Source organism: Pan troglodytes, chromosome 18 (genome assembly GCF_028858775.2).
Source record: "Pan troglodytes isolate AG18354 chromosome 18, NHGRI_mPanTro3-v2.0_pri, whole genome shotgun sequence".
Lineage (NCBI taxonomy): Eukaryota > Metazoa > Chordata > Mammalia > Primates > Hominidae > Pan > Pan troglodytes.
Genome location: NC_072416.2, coordinates 84,522,670 through 84,541,816, shown reverse-complemented (window position 1 = coordinate 84,541,816; position 19,147 = coordinate 84,522,670).

The following is a 19,147-nucleotide window of genomic DNA, read 5'->3' as shown; positions in this document are numbered from 1 at the left end:
AGCGCTGAGGGGCAGAAGGAAGGGCAAGGACACACGGTACCCGGTCTGGAGGAGTCCCAGGCTGTGTGTGGGAAGGGGATCTGGGGATGCCGTGGTGGGCAGGGGTGGCGGTGGAGACAAGTGACTGGGCTGGACAACGCAGGGCCTTTCCCTCTCAACTGTGTTTTCTGCCCCTACATGACCCTTGACCTTCATTCAGACACGTACAAAAAACCTTCCAAAGGGAATTTTCATAGCCGGTTTTGCTATGTGCTGTTTTGTTTTCCTGGGGGGGGTGGGGCGTGGAGGCGGGTTAGGTGCTGAATAAGGGAGTCTCTTTGAAGGCTCATCCAGGACGCTTCTAAAACAGCCCCTCGGCCCCGCAGGACCCAGCGCACAATTCTTGGAATTGTCCCGTTTGCTCCATTATGTTACAGAAAGTGCAATACCACAGGCATTTTCTTAAGAATCAAGATCTGAAACCAACATTATCTTACTCTCTTATTGTTGGCACAGGAAGAAACCGGGCCCCTGCCAAGGGCAACATGTCAGCCTTCCAGCAAGTCCCCGAAGGTCGGAACCTTCGAGACGGGTGAATTTGGATTTCATCTTAGGAAAAGCTCCGAGTGTGGCACCAGGACGTGGTGAATATTTTAAGTAACTTTACATATTAAGGAACCCCCCCAAAAACAAACAAACAAACAACAACAATAAAAGGAGGTTCCCTAGTTTCAAACCTCCGCGGGTGAAGAGGATGGGGCGTGAAAAACAAAATACAAGAGATCCCTCAAAATGCCATGTGTCTTCTCTACTCCCTGGGTCTTGGCTATACTCTCTGCTCCAGGCATATCTGCTCGCCACCTGTCAATGTCTTATTTAATCCCTGTTATGCTGTGGCTACTGTGACAACTTCCTTGACCTCCTCCAGTGCAAATTGGTGATGCTCTTCTTTTCATACTCACACTGACTGGTGGCACAGTACACGGTGTTTATTATGACTCTTTTTGCCTGATATTATGATGATTGATGAGCACAGGAGTCTCCCTCAATGGTTCCCTGGTGACCAAGAGCTGTATATCCACCTATTCCTCTGCCTGGCACATTGCCAGGTTTATGGCAGGAGATCAATACCTGCTTGTTTCATTCATTCATTTAAAAAATGGGCTCCTCCATTCTCGACTGCAATTCCACTGGCCGAGAATCAGTAGCCACAGTACGCCCGTGTATTGCTGCAGTGTCTGTGTGTGTCTTTCTTCTGTAGGATCCACCAAATGTAAAAATTGGAGCTGGCTCACAACCTTAAAACATACACACCCCATGGGAATGCAGCGTTCGATGCTGATCGGAAAGAACTTAGAAGCACACAGATGGAGTCGCAGAAATCTGGAATGCATGAGGTCCTGTAATTAAACATTAAATTTTACTCTGAGGCCTGGCACAGTGGCTCACGCATGTAATCCCAGCACTTTGGGAGGCCGAGGCAGGTGGATCACTTGAGGTCAGGAGTTCGAGACCAGCCTGACCAGCATTGTAAAACCCCGTCTCTACTAAAAATACAAAAATGAGCCGGGCGTGGTGGTGCATGTCTGTAATCCCAGCTACTTGAGAGGCTGAGGCAGGAGAATTGCTTGAATCCAGGAGTTGGAGGTTGCAGTGATCCAGGATCATGCCACTGCACTCCAGGCTGGGTGACAGAGTGAGACTCCATCTTAAAAAAAAAAAAAAAAAAAATTGTACTCTAAGCTTCCTGGCAGGCAAGGCAAAATGGAAATTGTTCAGGATCATCTACATCTTCCTGTTACTCAATTCTACGAGGGTGGTAGAGAGTGGCAATGCTTTTGACTTCTGTTTTGTTAAAGATATAAAACATTAGTCATATACTGTGTTCCAATCTGAGTTTATCGAAAGTAATATAAAAAAAGGACTCAGGAAAGATAGACACATGGAGGGCCCAATATCTTTGTAGCACTGTGGCTCTGACCTGGGACTGTGTTATAATTTTAAGGATTACTGGCTGCTGGGACAATGAGCTCCCCGAGTCTCAGGACAGTAAGAGGCAATTTCTTGCCCAGGTAAGAGCTGTATGCAGGTGGTGTTGGTCGGTCGCTGTTTTCCTCCATGAGGTGAGTCAGGGACCCAGAATCCTTCCCGTGGTGGCCCTGCCACCTCTTAAGCCCTGTGGATTTTATCATCCAACTGGTGGTTGGGAAAAAGGAGAGCAAAGCAGACACGCCCTCTTCTCAGCCTTTGACGGGAGGTGACTCCCATGACATCCGCTCATGCCACCATGACAGCTTGTCCCAGAGCCACCTTCAGATGTAAGAAGGCTGAGAATTATAGCTCCTGGCTCTGCAGCTGCCCCCAGTGACAACTCCTTCTTACGTGTGGAGGGGGAGGGGTCACAGCTATATATTAGAATCCCCAAGGAAACATGTTTATAGCCCACATGCAGTGCCCACACCCAGGCATTCTAGTGCAGGGAGTCTGGCAGTCACGGGCATGTGTGTTTTGAAGGAGCTCTCCGGGTGAGGACGGGCCCTCAGATCATTCCCTCTAGCATTGGACACTTCTCTAACCACATATATTTGGTTGAATAGGGTCCCCAAAATCCATGTCCTTCTCAGAACCTCAGAATGTGACTTCATTTGGAAACAGGGTCTTTGCAGGTGTCGTTAGTTGAGATGAGGTTATACCGGGGCCAGGAGGGCCCTAGTTCAATGACTGGTGTGCACAGAAGAAGAGGAGAGGGACAGGCAGAGACACACAGAGGAGAAAGTCAGGAGACTGACAGCAGGGAGGCTGGTGATGATGGAGGCAGACACTGAGGTCGTAAAGCTGCGAGCCAAGGAAAGCCGGGGACTGCCACCAACAGCCAGAAGTTGACAAGCCTTCAGAGGGGGCTCTGCCCTGCTGGCACCCTGACTTTGGACTTCCGGCCTCCAGAACTGGGAGAATACATTTCTGTTGCAGCAGACACAGGAGGCCAATATACCACCTGACGCCATGGCCGTTCTGGACAGGGACCCACGAATGAAGAATTTGGGAAAATCGGACACTCTGCAGCAATGTAGGGTGGGATTCGGAGGATTTCCCACATGACAGCAGGGTCCTGGGAGGGTTGGGTTGGAAATTAGAATCCAGACAACAAGCCTGGATTTGGCCTCGGATTCTTGGGGCGAGAATCTAAAAGCAGATTTTCCCACTTTTGGTTGACTTTTCCTCCACTCTGAGATGAAGCGTTTGGCCTGGGAAGGGAGTTCTCAACAGGTAGCGCATGAACCAGCAGCAGCAGCAGCTCGTGAGGGTACTGTTGAAAATGCAGATGCCTGTGCTCCCCCGAGCCCCTTTGAAGCAGCATCATCAGAGATGCAGCCTGGAAATCTGCATTTTCACAAAGTCCCCGGTGATTTGAGAGCATGCACGTGTGTTACGCACTGACCTGGAAGAGGTTCAGCGTTTAGTGATAAATGAGTCTCTACAAATGTAAACACAGTCTCACTCCCTGGAAACACTCCCTGGAAAAGGGGAGCAGATGTGCAGCACCTTAACCTGGAAACCGAGCCCTTGGGAGTAAGGGCATGAGGTTGTAGCTGGGATCCTAGTACAATAAGGTGATTTTGGCACCCACTTTACAAAGAGCTTAAGCAAGACCCCTATAAGGCGAAGAGTATCGCCCAAATGTGTCAGGGCATTTGGCCTCTGATTCCCAATTACGGGAAAGCAGTTTAAGTATTTAAGCAGTTATGTGTTTCTTTCCTTTATCTGGGACTGAGCTATGAAAACCTCCACGTGGATATGCTTAAAGAGATACCCTGATTAGGAGGGAGGAGAGGAAAGAAATCGCTTGTTACATTAGAATAACAATTTCAGCTGCCGTGCCAAGCACATCTGAGAAGGCATTTTTTAAACATAGATTCATTATTCAGGAAAAGAGAGTTAATAAACAAAACACAAAGCCTGAACTCAACTGGAATCTAAAAGCCAAGTTGAACTTTCTTTTTCTAGCACAGGTTATGATGTTATCTCATTCATTTATTTCATTCCTGGATTAAGGTGGTTTTACTCAGTCTTAATCTTTACTAGATTTTTCCACCCTAGGTGGGAAAAAGTGGATTTTTCATACCTTTTGAATTTTATAGGTAGAGAAAGAAATCATAAAGAAAAAGATTAACATATTGGACTATGTAAAATCCTTTTATGAATCCATCACAAAATTAGAAAGTAAACAACAAATTGGGGAAAATGTTTCCAACATCTGTGAAAGATGGTCTGACTTTCTCATTGGCCTTTGGAAGGCTAAGAGACCTATTGTAATGAAGGGATAAGGCAAATCACTGTCCTTAAAATGCAGATGACACTTGAAAATCAGGAAGATAAAGTCGATCACCCTAAGAGGTGAAGGGCAAAAAGTATTATCAAGCAATTTATAAAAGAAGAAATCCCACTGGCCAACTAACATAGAAAACTAATCATCTACAATAACAAGAAAACACCCAGAGACACAGATGTTCTTTCTTTTTTGTCTGCCAAATTGGCTAAGTTTTTAAAAATTATAGTATTCAATAGGAAACGTTTGAGAAAAGTACTCTTATCATATATTGCTGGTAAAATTGTAAATTGTTGCAATCTTTTTGGAGGGCAATTTGGCAAAGGGTATCAAATGCCTTAAAAAGTGCATGTCTTCAAAAATAATCATATTTGTAGGAATTGGTTCAAAGGAAATACTCAGAGGTTCTGCAAATATTTACAGATAGAGAGATAGATAGATTTATTACAACATTAAATGTGTGTGTGTGTGTCCTAAAAATGGCAATTACATAAATAACTAGTAAACAGTAATTGGGCAAATAAAGGATGGGCCATATCCACAAGTAAATGCTTTGTATGGTGAGAAATTATGTTCTTAAAATATTTAGCTGGGTGTGGTGGTTCACGCCTGTAATCTCAGCCCTTTGGGAAGCCAAGGTGGGTGGATCACTTGAGGCCAGGAGTTTGAGACCAGCCTAGGCAACATAGTGAGACCCCTGCCTCTAAAAGAAAGAAAAAATATTTAAAGTTATAAGAAGTGTTTGTAAAACATAATTATAGGACAAACAGTTTACGAGGAAGTACGTGTGTCATGATTTAAAAATTAAGTGTTTTATTTGGTGGTCTAGAAAAAGTATGACCACTTGAAATAAATTCAAGTGTAAATAATAACAACCTTTGACTTTACAGATACGCTGAGGTTATTTGCGGAAGGCGGGACGGAGGCGACTGAACCATCACTGCCGCGTCTGATTTTTGTTTCAGTTTAAGTGCTTGACTGTGGTTTCCAAATTTCCTACAGTGAACATGTGGGGTTTTTCAAAAAAACAAATATGTGAAATCTTTCTCTGTCTAGTTCCTTCGCCTTTACTTTTCTCGATGGTTTGTGAGCTAAGGTGGGCTTTCTACATGGAGTTGGAATATTTGAGGAAAGATGGGGCAAGGAAATAAGAAATAATTGCTGCTTTGTGGCAGAATAAACTGTGAAGGCCCCCTCCTGGCCTGCTTCACCTCAACAGGCCATGGACCCTGGCACCCAGCAGCCTACAGACAGAAAAGCCTCTTGGGAGGTCCAGGCTCTGCCCCACCCTCCCCACAGCAGCTGCCGTCACAGCTACGCCTCTGTTTATCTGCTTGATGTATGCGGTGTTGTGGAAATACATTTGAACGAAGGGCTCTGTGGATTTCAGTGGTTTGAGACGTTGTTGCTGTGGAACATGAACCCATCTTTGATCCACCAAGGAGCACCGGCTGGCTCTCTTAGACTTGATGTTGAAAGGTCGAGAATCTAGAACCCCAAATCAAGACATGGAAGAATTCAAGTACAAGGCCGCATTTATTGAGTGGGTGCTGGCCCTGTCCTTTATGAATAGCAGCTTTTTAAATTTTCACAATAGTCCTAGGGAATAGGCACTCTGATTATGCCTACTTTACAGAGGAAGAAACTGAGGCCCAGGTAACATAAATGGTAGAACCAGGACTGGAACTGAAGGCTGACTTCAGAGTCCCTGCTCTTAATGGGTCTAAGACTCTTGTGACTCTGTGGGACCCAGGACCTCTGAGGGCAAGAGTGGAGAGGCTGCCACTGGTCTCCAGAGGTATGGATGATGTCAGCTGGGGGTGGATGGATGGCTGAACTTGGGATCACTGGGTCATGCCCTGGAATTATGAGTTGGAGGGCTTCCTGGAAAGAGATGGACACCTGTTCGGATATAGTGGATAGAATGGCAGCCTCTAGAAAGATATGTCCATGTCCTAAACCTAGAACCCGTGAAGCTGACCTTATTTGGATAAAAAGTCTTTGCAGATGTAATGAAATTAAAAATCTCAAGATGAGATCATCCCAGGTTATCCAGGCAGCCACTAAATCCGACGATCAGAGACACACAGAGAGAAGACCAGGAGAGCATGCCAGGAAGACAGAGCCCAGACTGGAGCGATGCACCACGTGCCAAGGGGCGCCAGCAGCCAACCGATGCTGGAAGAGGGAAAAGGCGTCCAGAGGGAGCACGGCTCCGCCCACACCCTGATTTGAGACTTCTGCTCTCCAGAACCAGGAGAGAATACATTTCTATTGTTTTGAGCTCCCTTGGTTTTTGGTGGTTACAGCAGCCACAGGAGACTCATACCTAATAACGAGACCCAATAAGGCTGTTCTTGTACCTATTCGTGTTTCTCTGAACAAGGTTGTTCCAGCTCTTGGTGTCGGGGGAGAAAGCCTATGTCAGATGATGCCAGGCGGGACACTTCACTGTGCAGGAATCCACAGGTCTGTGCCTCTCTGAGCCCTGGCAGGGAGCTAGAAATAGCTCAGGCGCAGCACCCTTTTTTGGTTAATGGACTGGGCTTGCGGTGCCTGCCACTTAAACAGCTACGCCAGGCGGGAGGCTGCAGGGAGCTCAGCTCCTTCCCTCCCTGCCCCTCCTTATCATGATGGATTGCCTCTCAGGAGTGAGATGGAAACTTAAAATGCTTCGCTCTGCACAGCTCCGGGCAATGCCTGGCTCTTTTCCTCGCAAATTCAGGGTCATAAACTTTTAAAAATAGGCACAGGGCTGCCAGTCTCATTAAAGGAGACTCTGATTTATTGAGATGCATGGGCATCGTTTTCAGATAGTTCTGGAACTTTTTGGAAAGATCCTACTTATGACCATTGTGAGTTTGCCCTCAGTCCTCCTTCTCCTCCTTGGAAGTTAGTTTTCTTCCCCGCAGGAGCAAAAAAGAAGCCAGCAGCCTTGAGGACTTTCTGGATACCCTCAGAGGAAGCAAACATCTGGTGCTCTATAAATGCTTCCCTCATGGTTTGAGCTGAAGAAGTAAAAACCACTCTTCTGAATGGCTTAGAGGAGCCAGTTGGATTGATGAGAAAGCAGCCGTGTCCAGTTATGTTTTTCCTGAGCGTGTCAGGATGAAAACCTTCTGCAAAAGGGGATTTTCCCAAAAAAAAAGGTGGTGGGTGGGGTGAGGTGGGGTGGGGGTGGACATGTGGCACCCATAGAGCCCTGTTGTTAAAAGTATATTTAGCCAATTTTGTTCGGATAACGGTGGAAGATAAAATTTGCCAGGGACCCAGCTGACCTCTTTACAACTGAAATCAGATCCATTAATCTGAGTACAAAATACAGAGGGGGCTTCGTTACTGATCACATTGTTCTTTCTTTTATCCAGGCAACAAACAATGAAGGTAGGTATCACGTATAATCCCGCTAAAGAAACATGCCTGTTAAATGTTGAATACAACTCCCTTTTAGTACTTTTTTTTCTGTTTTGTATATTGTGTGTACTTAAAATCTGTATTCTACATGGCTATTTGTAACCCTTCATCCCACGCAATACACTGTGAACATTTTAACATGCATTAAGTATTTTATGGCCTCGTTGTAAATGAATAGTTTTCCATCATAGAAAGGTATCCAAATTCATTTAACCAGTCCCCGTTGTGGCATATTTGCTATAATAATCTGATTAAGCACTGAGTTTTTGTTCTAGGGGGTGAGCAAGAGGTAGATTCTGTTTCCTATAAATTCTTTTTCTCTGAGTACACAGGCCACGTCGGATGCCAGTTTTTGTCTTCCTGCTGGGATTAGATGTGGTAGACAGGGAATGTTTCCTCACCAGCGTGGTGAGTTAAAGGCTGTCATTTCAGACCCTTCCAGGCAGGGGCTGGAGCATGCTGATGACAGAGAGAAACATGGAATTCTTCCAACAGCCTGTGGGTCCCTAGGAAGCTGGAACATTCTTTGTCTGATTAGAGGAAGAATGGCATTTCTGAAAGTGGGTTTTGTGGGTGCATAAAAAGCCCAAAAAAGGGTCTGTTCTGGAAAGTTGGCCATCAGAACCTTCCCTTGATGTGATGGAGTATATCAAAGAATCACATTTGGGTGCCACTAACAGAACCCCCCGACCTCACCCTACCCCCACCAATTGGTGGCTTGAACACAGTTGGTACGTGTTTTTTTTTCTCAAGTGTTGAGAAATCCTAAGGCTGCAGTAAATAGCATTGGTTCAATACAACACTGTCAGAGTCGAGATCTTTTCCATTTTCTCTAACTTTCTTTTATTGTTACCTCATGGTGTCAAGATGATGGCGACATCTCCACCAGCCCATCCCTGCTCCAGGTGGAAAGATGGGAATAAGTGAAGTTCAAATGAACAGATTCTGTTTGACTCTAGGGGCAATGATGCGTACAGCCAGTTGGCTCTAATGGCGTCACATGATTATACCTATTTGCAAGGGAGATTGGGAAATGTAGTTTTTTAGATGCCCATTAAAACTTGGCTCTCTTAATAAGAAATAAGGGAAGAATAAATGTTGTGTGGATAATCAATAATTTCAGCGATATGAAGCAAGCTGAGAATTGTTTTGAAAATGGACAGGCTGGGTATGGTGGCTCACACCTGTAATCCCAGCAATCTGGGAGGCTAAGGCAGGAGGGCTGCTTGAGCCCAGGAGTTTGAGACCAGCCAGGGCAACATAGCAAGACCCCATCTCTACAAAAAGATTTAAAAAATTAGCTGGGCATGGTGGCTCATGTCTGTAGTCCCAGCTACTTGGGAGACTGAGGTGGGAAAATCGCTTGAGCCCAGGAGGTTGAGGCTGCTGTGAGCTGAGATTGCGCCACTGCACTCCAGCCTGGGTGACAGAGCAAGACCCTGTCTCAAACAAAAAAAGAAAAGAGTCAGATATTTAAAGGGTAGACTGCAGAAGCAAGGTAATACACCAATCTGAAAATAAATGTTTTATTCACAGCATTGCCTCTAAATACAAACCACTGTGTCATCCTCAGGGTGCTTTAGATGGCTTTCTGTAGACTTCAACCACGTTAGGGGACAGTTGGTGGCCAAAGAAAGAACATCTGATTACCACTGGCATTGCTTAGTTTAAACAGTCTAAAATCAGTTCTGTAGAGGCAGACCATGATATAAGGATCCACATGTGGGTGGCTTATCAAGGAAGAAAGACCTCCCAGAGAGATGAGTGAGGGAGCAGTGGAAGCAAGACAGAGAAGGAAAAGCTGAGCAGTTGCCATTTCAGGCAGGGTCCCAGCCGGAGCCTTTTTCGGCAGCATTGCTCATTGTTCTTAAGGCAGCTGGGACTTTATTGGCCCTGCCCTCGTCAGTCACTGGCCAGGGCCACTCAGGAGGGTCTCAAGGTCCGAGGAGCCTCCTCTGCATCTACGAGTGAAGCAGCCCCTGTAGCTCAAGAACAGGACTTCAAAGAGAGTCACAGGTGCAGGTCACCAGAAGCAAAGCACACAGAAGATGGGGGAAGTGGGGATGGATAAATAGAGGTAGCAACAGGGAGGACCTTGTCTCAGAAATACTCTGAGTTATTTCCAATGACTTTTGCTGCAATGAACATCTTTGTATGCAAATCAATTTTCACATTTATGATTTTTTCCCTAATAAATTCCTAGAAATAAAGTTCCTGGATCAAAATCTATAAATTACTCTCACGGCCTCTAGAAACATGTAAAACATGCAACAATTTCTATTCTCCTCTCTGACATTGTGTATTAACATTGAAAAAAGTATTTGCCAAACTAATCAATGAAAAAAATACCGTTCTGTGTTTATTACATGTGTGACTTGGATTACTGGTGAGAAGGGAAAGTTTTCTTCTATGCTGTCGATTTCCATGTTTTCCTTTATTGAATTGCCCATTTGAGGCGATGACTCAATTTTCTGTGTGAGCTCATGATTTAGCTTATTAACAGCACTGCAGACGCTGGTCAGAGTCCTTTTACCCTGCCTAAGGTCTGTCCTCCCACTGAGGGGTCCTGGTGACCGGGGCTCTGAGTGAGAGGGCTGCCTGCCCTGTTTGCAGACATTACACCCAGGGCCAGGAGAGACAGTGATCATCTGTCACCTGTGTTTCACCTGAGCTTCAGAAACCCTGCAGACCTGGGGTCCAGCCTGCAGTAAAAAGCGGGTCACTGGCCAGGTGTGGTGGCTCACACCTGTAATCCCAGCACTTTGGGAGGCTGAGGTGGGCAGATTACTTGAGGTCAGGGGTCCAAGACCAGCCTGGCAAACATGGTGAACCCTGTCTCTACTAAAAACACATAAATCAGCCGGACATGGTGGCGGGCACCTGTGACCCCAGCTACTCGGGAGGCTGAGGCAGGAGAATCAGTTGAACCCAGGAGGTGGAAGTTTCAGTGAGCCAATATCGCACCACCTCACTCCAGCCTGGGTGACAGAGTGAGACTCTGTCTCAAAAATGAAAGAAAGTTTTTAAAAATAAAAGCAGGTCACTGTTTTACTGGTTGCAAAACAAAAATCCCACACGTGACCAAGAGGCTGCCCGTGTGCATGTGTGTGTGTGCACACGTACATGAGTGTGATTTTACATCAGACTGACCTGGTTTTCCATTCTACATCTATCACGTGCTAGCTGTGTGGTCCTGGAGAAGATCCTTCACTGCCCTGAGTCTCAGTTTCCTCAGCTGCGAAATGGGAGAAGCACAGTGCAATGCTGTGTGGATTCCACGACCTGATGAAGACAAAGCTCCTGGCAGGCAGGAACCGTTTCAACCGTGTTAGCGGCCATGGCTACAAGCAGCCCTTAGTCCTGGAGGGGCCTGTGTCCCCAGAGTCCAGGTCTGTCGCTATAACTTGCCCTTCAAGGGGCTTCTAAAGTCTCTGTGTCTTCAGGAACCCACTGAGCATCCCTGACACAGGCTTTTTGTAGCCAAATAATAAATGGCATCTCAGAACAAAACAAAACAACATTAGGCTGGGCGCGGTGGCTTACACCTGTAATCCCAGCCCTATGGGAGGCCGAGGCAGGTGGATCACCTGAGGTCAGGAGTTCGAGACCAGCCTGGCCAACATGGTGAAATTCCGTCTCTACTAAAAATACAAAAATTAGCCAGGTGTGGTGGCAGGCACCTGTAATCCCCGCTACTTGGGAGACTGAGGTAGGAGAATCGCTTGAACCTGGGTGGTGGAGGCTGAGGTGAGCCAAGATCATGCCATTGCACTCCAGCCTGGGTGACAGAGGAAGACTTCGTCCCAAAAAAGGAAGAAAAAACAATCATTAAAAGCAGCTTTTCCACAGCAGTGCCTTCATGAAAGCGGTCTCCACTCCAACTTCAGGTGGGATTATCCGCAGGCGATGTTGTCAGGAAGATGCAATGAGGTGGGTGGATCAGCAGCTAACAGCAGAGGAGAGGGGTGCTCCCGGGTGGACCTGAACTCAGCCCTTGGCACCATGCCTCACACTAGGGCCGGTCACTTGGCCTCACTGTGCTCAGTGTCCTCGCCCAGAAAACCAGATGCAAGAGCCCCCTCTCCACCTGACCCGTGGGCCAGCCCTCTCGCCCCTGCAGCAGCGCTTCCAAAACTCCAGTGCTCTGCCTCTCACTGTTCAAGAGCATCTCTACTGATACTTTTGTTTAAATCTAAGCAGGCCGATCCTAAAGAGAAATTTCAAATGAATTTTGCACGTGGCACACCAGTGACGTTTGCCACATGTAGACAGGTAACTTTCAGGAATAAATGTCACAGGCCACATGACATGAGACCTGATGCAGACGCCCGCTGGAGCTCCAGGTCTGGCTCTTGTTGCAAAAAGGAAACTAGCAAGCGTCAGCTATTGCAGACCCATCAGCACATACCTGTGGCTTGCTCTCGTCCGCAGGAGAGGCTGTGCCAGGAAAAGAGGAAGGCACTCCGTAAGTCAGTGTGATTTAACACCATATCACCTGGGGGCTGTGGCACCTACACCAGCGGCCCTCTACCCATGGGGCTGCCCCTTTTAAGACCCTGGTGAAGGAAAATGGTCTTTCCTTGAGCAAATTGTTTCTCCAGACAATTGCACTTCCTCCAATGCTGGGCTTTCCCTTGGCGTTCTGCTCCCAATATGTGAAACCTGAAGAAATGAGTTCTGTTGTTTCAGGCTTCAGGCATGAGAATAACAAGGCTGGGCCCCAGTGCCCGTGCTGAACAGTGGGGTGTTGTCAGCACTGCTGGGGGCACTGTTCATGTGCCTCCATGCTGAGGTCTGGGCTGGAGATGCTGTTGCCATGACGACCGTAATAAGGAAGGCATCGACAAGGCTCACAGGGGAGCTCCCCCGCCGCCCCACCAAGCTAGGATGGTGGCAGAGGGTGCTGCTACACCCTTGTCAAACTGTGTGGCAGCACCCACCAAGGCTAAATGGGCAAACAAAAATCCCACACATGATCAAGAAGCTGCGTGTGTGCATGTGTGTGTGTGCGCACACGTACATGAGTGTGATTTTACATCAGACTGACCTGGTTTTCCACTCTACATCTATCACGTGCTAGCTGTGTGGTCCTGGAGAAGCTCCTTCACTGCCCTGAGTCTCAGTTTCCTCAGCTGCGAAATGGAAGAAGCACAGTGCAACGCTGTGTGGATTCGATGAGCTGATAAAGACAAAGCTCCCGGCAGGCAGGAATCGTTTCACCCGTGTTAGCGGCCATGGCTACAAGCAGCCCTTAGTCCTGAAGGGGCCCGTGTGCCCAGAGTCCAGGTCTGTAGCTATAAGTTGCCCTTCAAGGGGCTTCTAAAGTCTCTGTGTCTTCAGGAACCCACTGAGCATCCCTGACACAGGCTTTTTGTAGCCAAATAATAAATGGCATCTCAGAACAAAACAAAACAACATTAGGCTGGGCGCGGTGGCTCACACCTGTAATCCCAGCCCTTTGGGAGGCCGAGGCAGGTGGATTCTGCACCCCAGCAATTCCACTCCCCAGTGTGCACCCAACACGCATGCCTACATAAGTTCATCCAAAGTCACACACTAGAATGTTCAGAGCAGCTCTGCTTGCTCACAACCCCAGCATTCAAAATAAACCAAACACCATTCACAGCAGAGCAGATAAATCACATGTCCATGCAAATGGATTGCATTAGCATTAAGAACAAATGGTCTATACCTGCGTGCAATGGGAATGAGTCCCTTAAACATCAGGTTGCAGGAAAGAAGCCAGACACAAGAGACCCCATACTGTGTGAGTCCATTTATTTAAATTACAAAACAGGCAAAGCTGGTCGATGGTGTTAGAGGTCGGGTTGTGCTTTTTCTTCAAGGGTAGGTGATGGCGAGAAGGGGCTCAAAGGAAGATCCTTCCCTGCTCCAAGCCTCAGTTTCTTCATCTGTGAAGTGGGAGAAACGCCCTGTGTGGTCAGCGCTGCATGGATCAGGTGGGCTGATGTGCACATCTCCTAGGATGCTGGCCACGTTCTGTTTCTTGGTCTGGGCACTGGCTTCACAGGTGTGTTCAGTTTGTACAAATGCATTGAGCTTATCATATATGCACTTTTCTGCATGTATATCACATGACTTAAGAATTACGAATAAAAAGAACTAAAAGCCCAGAAGAAGGGCTTAAATGATCTCCCTCCCTCTCCCTCAGTCATCCCTGAGACCCTCAGTCATCCCTGAGACCACAGTGACTGGCACCCCGGCTCTGAGCCCCACACTTTCGAGGGCTCTGCTCTGACTGTCTCCAGAGCTTCATTACTCGCTGCAAATACGTGAGTGAGAAGGGAGAGAAAAAGAGAGAGGGAGACCAAGACAGAAAAGAAAAGAAAAAAAGATACAGTGATTACCACTGCAGAGCCTGAAACCCCAGTGGAGAGAGAAGCTGATACCACAGGTATCCCTTGTAGATAAAGAACCCCTCAATATGTGTGTAGTGGTATCTCCATGATATCACAGGTATCCCTCAAAAATAAAGAACCTCTCAGTGTGTGTGCAGTGATATCTCCATGTTACTGAGCTCCGGGGGGAACCCAGAGCCAGGGTGGCCCCAGAAACCACTCAGCTGAACCTTGCTGCCCTTCCAGAGGTCACAAACCTGTGCTTTCACTGCTCCACACAGCGCTGTGGTTCATTTTTAAAAATTAAGTATCAATATTCAAAAATATGAAAATTGCACCTAAAGCTCTAGATACTCAGTTTTGTTTTTTTAATTGTTGTTGTTGTTTGTTTGTATGTTTTGAAACACCAGAAAATCCAGCCACACTGGACTTTACTCCCGAAATGCCCTAGAGCCAAGAAGGGGCTCTTTCCCCCCATTGACCTTGGCTGCCGTTGGTCCCTGTATGATGCTGAGACCCTGTTCTATATAATTGAGTCTGAGAACTCGGTGAGTGCACTTTCATACATAACCATTCTCACTAATCAGTCCCCGATTGAATACATTTCCCTCAGGCAAACATATTCCAACCCGAGTTATTAGTCCATGGAGATTTGAGTGTGAGACCCCTGATCTTCATAATTGAGATTTGAGAAACACTCTAGGCACACATCTATGTGCTTACACAGGATTACCTGTGAGCCCAGGCCATTTCTTCCCGGGAACACCCCTAGCTCCCTCCTATGCTCTGGCATGCAGCATGCCCTCAGCTTTGTCTTCCATCCACCATTCCAGCCATTTCTGACTCTCAGGTGCCAATGGAGGCCGATGCCTGTCCATGAGGAGCAGGCTCCCAAGCTGGTGCAAGGGAGGGAGAGGGCACCCAGGAGGGCCCCTGTGCTTGTTTCCTGGAGCTACCTTAACAAAGTGCCACTGACTGGGCAGATTCAACAACAGGAATTCATTGTCTCACATCCTGGAGGCCAGAAGTTCCAGATCCAGGTGTCAGCAGGACTGGCTCCTCCTGAGGCTGCAGTGGGGGAAGGGGTGGTGGGGCGGGGAAAGGGGTGGAGGGGGGCGGGTGGGGACCATTCCAGGCTCATTCCCTGGCTTCTGGTGGTTACTGGTGATTTTTGCATTCCAGGCTTGTGGAAGTGTCACCCCAACCTCTGCCTTCATCTTCACGTGGCTTTCTCCCTGTGTGCATGTCTGTGTCCAAATCTCCCCTTTCTATAAGGACACAGTCATATTAGATTACAGACTACTCTACTCTAGTGCAACCTCCTCTTCACCCAACATTACATCTGCAATGACCCTATTTCCAAATAAGGCCAAGTTCTGAGCTGCCAGGGGCTAAGATTTCAACCTATAAATGTTAGAGGGGCAAGATGCAGCCCACAATAGCCCCCATCCCATCATCAAGGAAGACAACATTCAACCTGGGAGATGGGCAGGAACCAGCTTAGCTTCTGTCCGTCTCCTAGGCTGTGAAAGGTGGACTGTGCTCCAGGCAGAAGCAACAGCACGTGCAAAGGTCCTGAGGATGCAGCAAAGAAAGATGTACCTTCTGGAATGATGTATGGGGAGGGGACTGAGACGTAAGAGGTAACCAGGACATGTAAGATGAGTGCGCATATAAATGTGTCTTGTAAACTCCCAGACACATTCATATATCCTCAGGGAAAAGCAGTAGAGGGAAAGATCCTCCAGTGTTCCCAGGGACCATCCCTGGGTGGTGTTGGGGCAGCATTCGGGGCTCAGGGGTGGCTGGAGCGGAAGGAAGGGATCACATCTCTCAGTTGCTCCATGGGGCTGTCTCCTAATGCAGAATGGTCCAAGCTGAGCAATTACGAACACCCCTCAGTTGCTTCATGGGGCTGTATCTCCCAGTGCAGAACGGTCCAAGCTGAGCAATTATGAACACCCCTCAGTTGCTTCATGGGGCTGTGTCTCCCAGTGCAGAACGGTCCAAGCTGAGCAATTATGAAAACTTTTAAAGGCTTATGCAGCAGCCTCTTCCAGAACGCTTCACTTCAGCCCTCCTCGTAAACAGATTGTAAAGGTGCAATCAGCCCAGAGCCCACTCCGCTGTGATAATCTGATGTAAGCCAGGCACTGATTTATATGCGCCAGTCCAAACAAACATACCTGTAGACCATCAAACTGGAATTTCTTCCATACTTTCTTCTTATGCATTAAGGAACTGCTTTTGTTTCTCTTTTGCCGGAGGGAAGTGCCGTAATTATTTCACAGAAAGAGAGAAGCAGTGTGCAAGACACTAGGTAAAGGGGCTTGCAGAGGGCTGCAGGCTGGGCAGGGGCTACCATCTCTCTGTAGACAGGGCCAATTTGAAGGGAGAGACTGAAGAAGCCTACTGTCCCATGTGTGCGTTATTTATATTTAAAAATGACTTGTGTTGTGTGTGTTGTATGCCAGGTGCTATTCTGAGAACTCACAAATAGTATGTCAGGGGCTCTTCCATCCCCATTTCAGAGATGGGTAAACTGAGGCAACTGTGATCTCCAGTTCTCCCCAAACGGAGAGCTGGGTTTTGGTTTCTCTCTGCCTTGTCCTCCCATGCCCCTGAGCTCTTAGGATGTGGATCTAGATGTGCCTTCTTCATCCTGGATGGTTAACATGTCTGACTCAACACACTACTGATTTCACCTACCTTTCAAGGGCATTGGCGGGAGCTTGATTTCCAGTTCCCACACCTCCTCCTCTCTCTTCCTCTCCAATAACATTCCTGCAATGCTCACGTTGACTACAACATTGGCTGAAATTCCTCACCAGTCCCCAGATCCACTACCTTTGTCATAAGACATTGCAGTTCCCCAGCACCACAAAGACAGAATGTATTTCCCTGCCTCTTAACTTTGAGATCATCATGTGACTTGCTTTGTTCAACAGAATGTGGTAGAAGCAGTGGCATGCTGGTTCCCAGCCCAGGCCTTAAGTGTTCCAAGCCCAGGCCTTAAGGGGCCTTGCATGCTGCTCCGGTGTGCCTCTGCTATTGCCATGAGAGGAACACACTCAGGTTAGCTAACTGACCCCAGGGGCAGGATGAGCCATACCAGCTGAGCCCAACCTGGATTAGCATGCTGCTAAGATATTGTGGTTGTTCCTTGTGCAGCATTTTATGAGCCATAGGTAACTGCTACAATTTTTATTGTAGGAAATTTGATTATTATAGAACAGAATGAAGAAGACCAAGTCATTTGTAGTTGCATTACCCAGAGAGCATCTTTGAGCATTCTGGTATTTTTTCTTCTGCTGTTTTTCTCTGTGTATGTGTGAATGCAACTGTGAGTTTACAAAATGAAATCCCACTGCATGCATATTTTATGGATGTGCTCATCTCATTAGTCTCCTCCACCACCCCAGCATTTCCACCCTCAGTCATCAACAAGGAATCTCTTATTGAATTTCTTCAGATGCACCCGCACCCTCAGGACCTTGGCACGTGTTGCCTGGCTGCCTGGAACTCTCTCCTACCTCTTCTTTAGCTGAGTCAATGCCTGCTGGTCTCTCAGGTCTTGCCCACTTGAATGTTGCCTTCCCTGATCCTTTCAGTCTGGGCTGGAGCCCTCCAGTCCTCGGTGTGCCCATAGCTCCCTGTCCTCATGATTTCCTTAATTACCTGCCTTGTGTGTGCCTGGGGACTTGTCCAGATCCTTCTCTAGACTGTGAGCTCTGTGGGGGAAGGGACTATGTCTTGTCCAGCATTCCCCGAGAGGGCAGCCCCTGACACACAGAATGCGTAGGCACACGCTATTTGAGAAGTGGAGTTGTGACCTGATAATGTAACATGATACGGATGGAACATGATAAACTGAGCTATTTTTCCTGTCATTAAAGGCCAGCTTGCTTTTCAATGGAAAATTGCCCCGGGCTTTAAGAGATGCCTGGCATTTCATGTGGCTAGAGGGAGATCTTTCTGCCTGTTTTCCTAAGCCAGGGCTTGAGGAATACTTACAGAAAATGATGGGACGCTTTCCCAGACAAGCAGTTCTATGATTGTGCTCTGCTGTCTCCCACTCCCAACCATCCTGGTTGCCAACTCTTGCAGCCTAGAGCACTTTCCTCAGAGTGCCTCCCCTGCTCAATAAACTTCAATTGCTCCCCAGTTCCTGGCAGAGCGTGTAGCCTGACTGATCACTTGGACAGTGGGTAGGAATGGAATCATGGTCAAGGTAGAAGCTGGGAGGAGACAAGATGAGCAGGGCTGTTCCTTGGCTCCTTGCGGTCACTGGCTCCAGGACAGGTCTCTCTTGGGACTGTGCATGCCTGTTGGGACTGAACAGGAAACAAGCCTGTTGTTTCTCTATCAGCAGGGCTGGGAGACCTCCAGAAAGCTGTGGTGAGTGCAGAAATGAGCAGCTGTTCTTCAAGAAGGCTGGCCGCTGCTGACTCTGAACCAGTGGCCCTGCTATGTGCAGGGTCCTGACCACGATGCAACCAGAACCCTGGTCCGCTCTGGCCTGTGTGCTCTGGGCCCCCAGTGCTCCTGCCTCTGACTCTGGGGAGCCACGGACTACCTTGCTTTAGTCTCATCCTTCTTTGTTCTTTACCGGGCAATCCTTTCAACCACGAAGTCTGCCTTCCTGGTGGGTTAGTGCCATCCTGACTCTGTCCTGCTGGAGGGCTTTCCTGGCCATTGCATCTGAAGGAGAGTAGTTGGGTGGGGAGTACTGGGGGCCTGGAGGTCTGGCTAGAATGCCAGCTGTGAGTGTACCTACCGTGTCCCCACCCCTTACTTGGCCTTCCCAGTGGATGCCGGCTCAGTGCTTCTCAAGCTGCCACACGCACACCCAGGATGGAGATGTCACTGAAATGCGGATTCTGATTCTGCAGGTCTGGGGTGGGGCCTGGGACTCTGCATTTCTATCAGGAGGCTGATGTTGCTGGTGCCTGGCTATTCATTGAGTGCCAGGCTCTGGCCCATTTCCAGCGACCGTGATTTGCACGTCTGGGCTTGAGGGCTTTTCCCCAAACCACACCAGGCTGCTGTGCCAACACCCAGTGCGGCA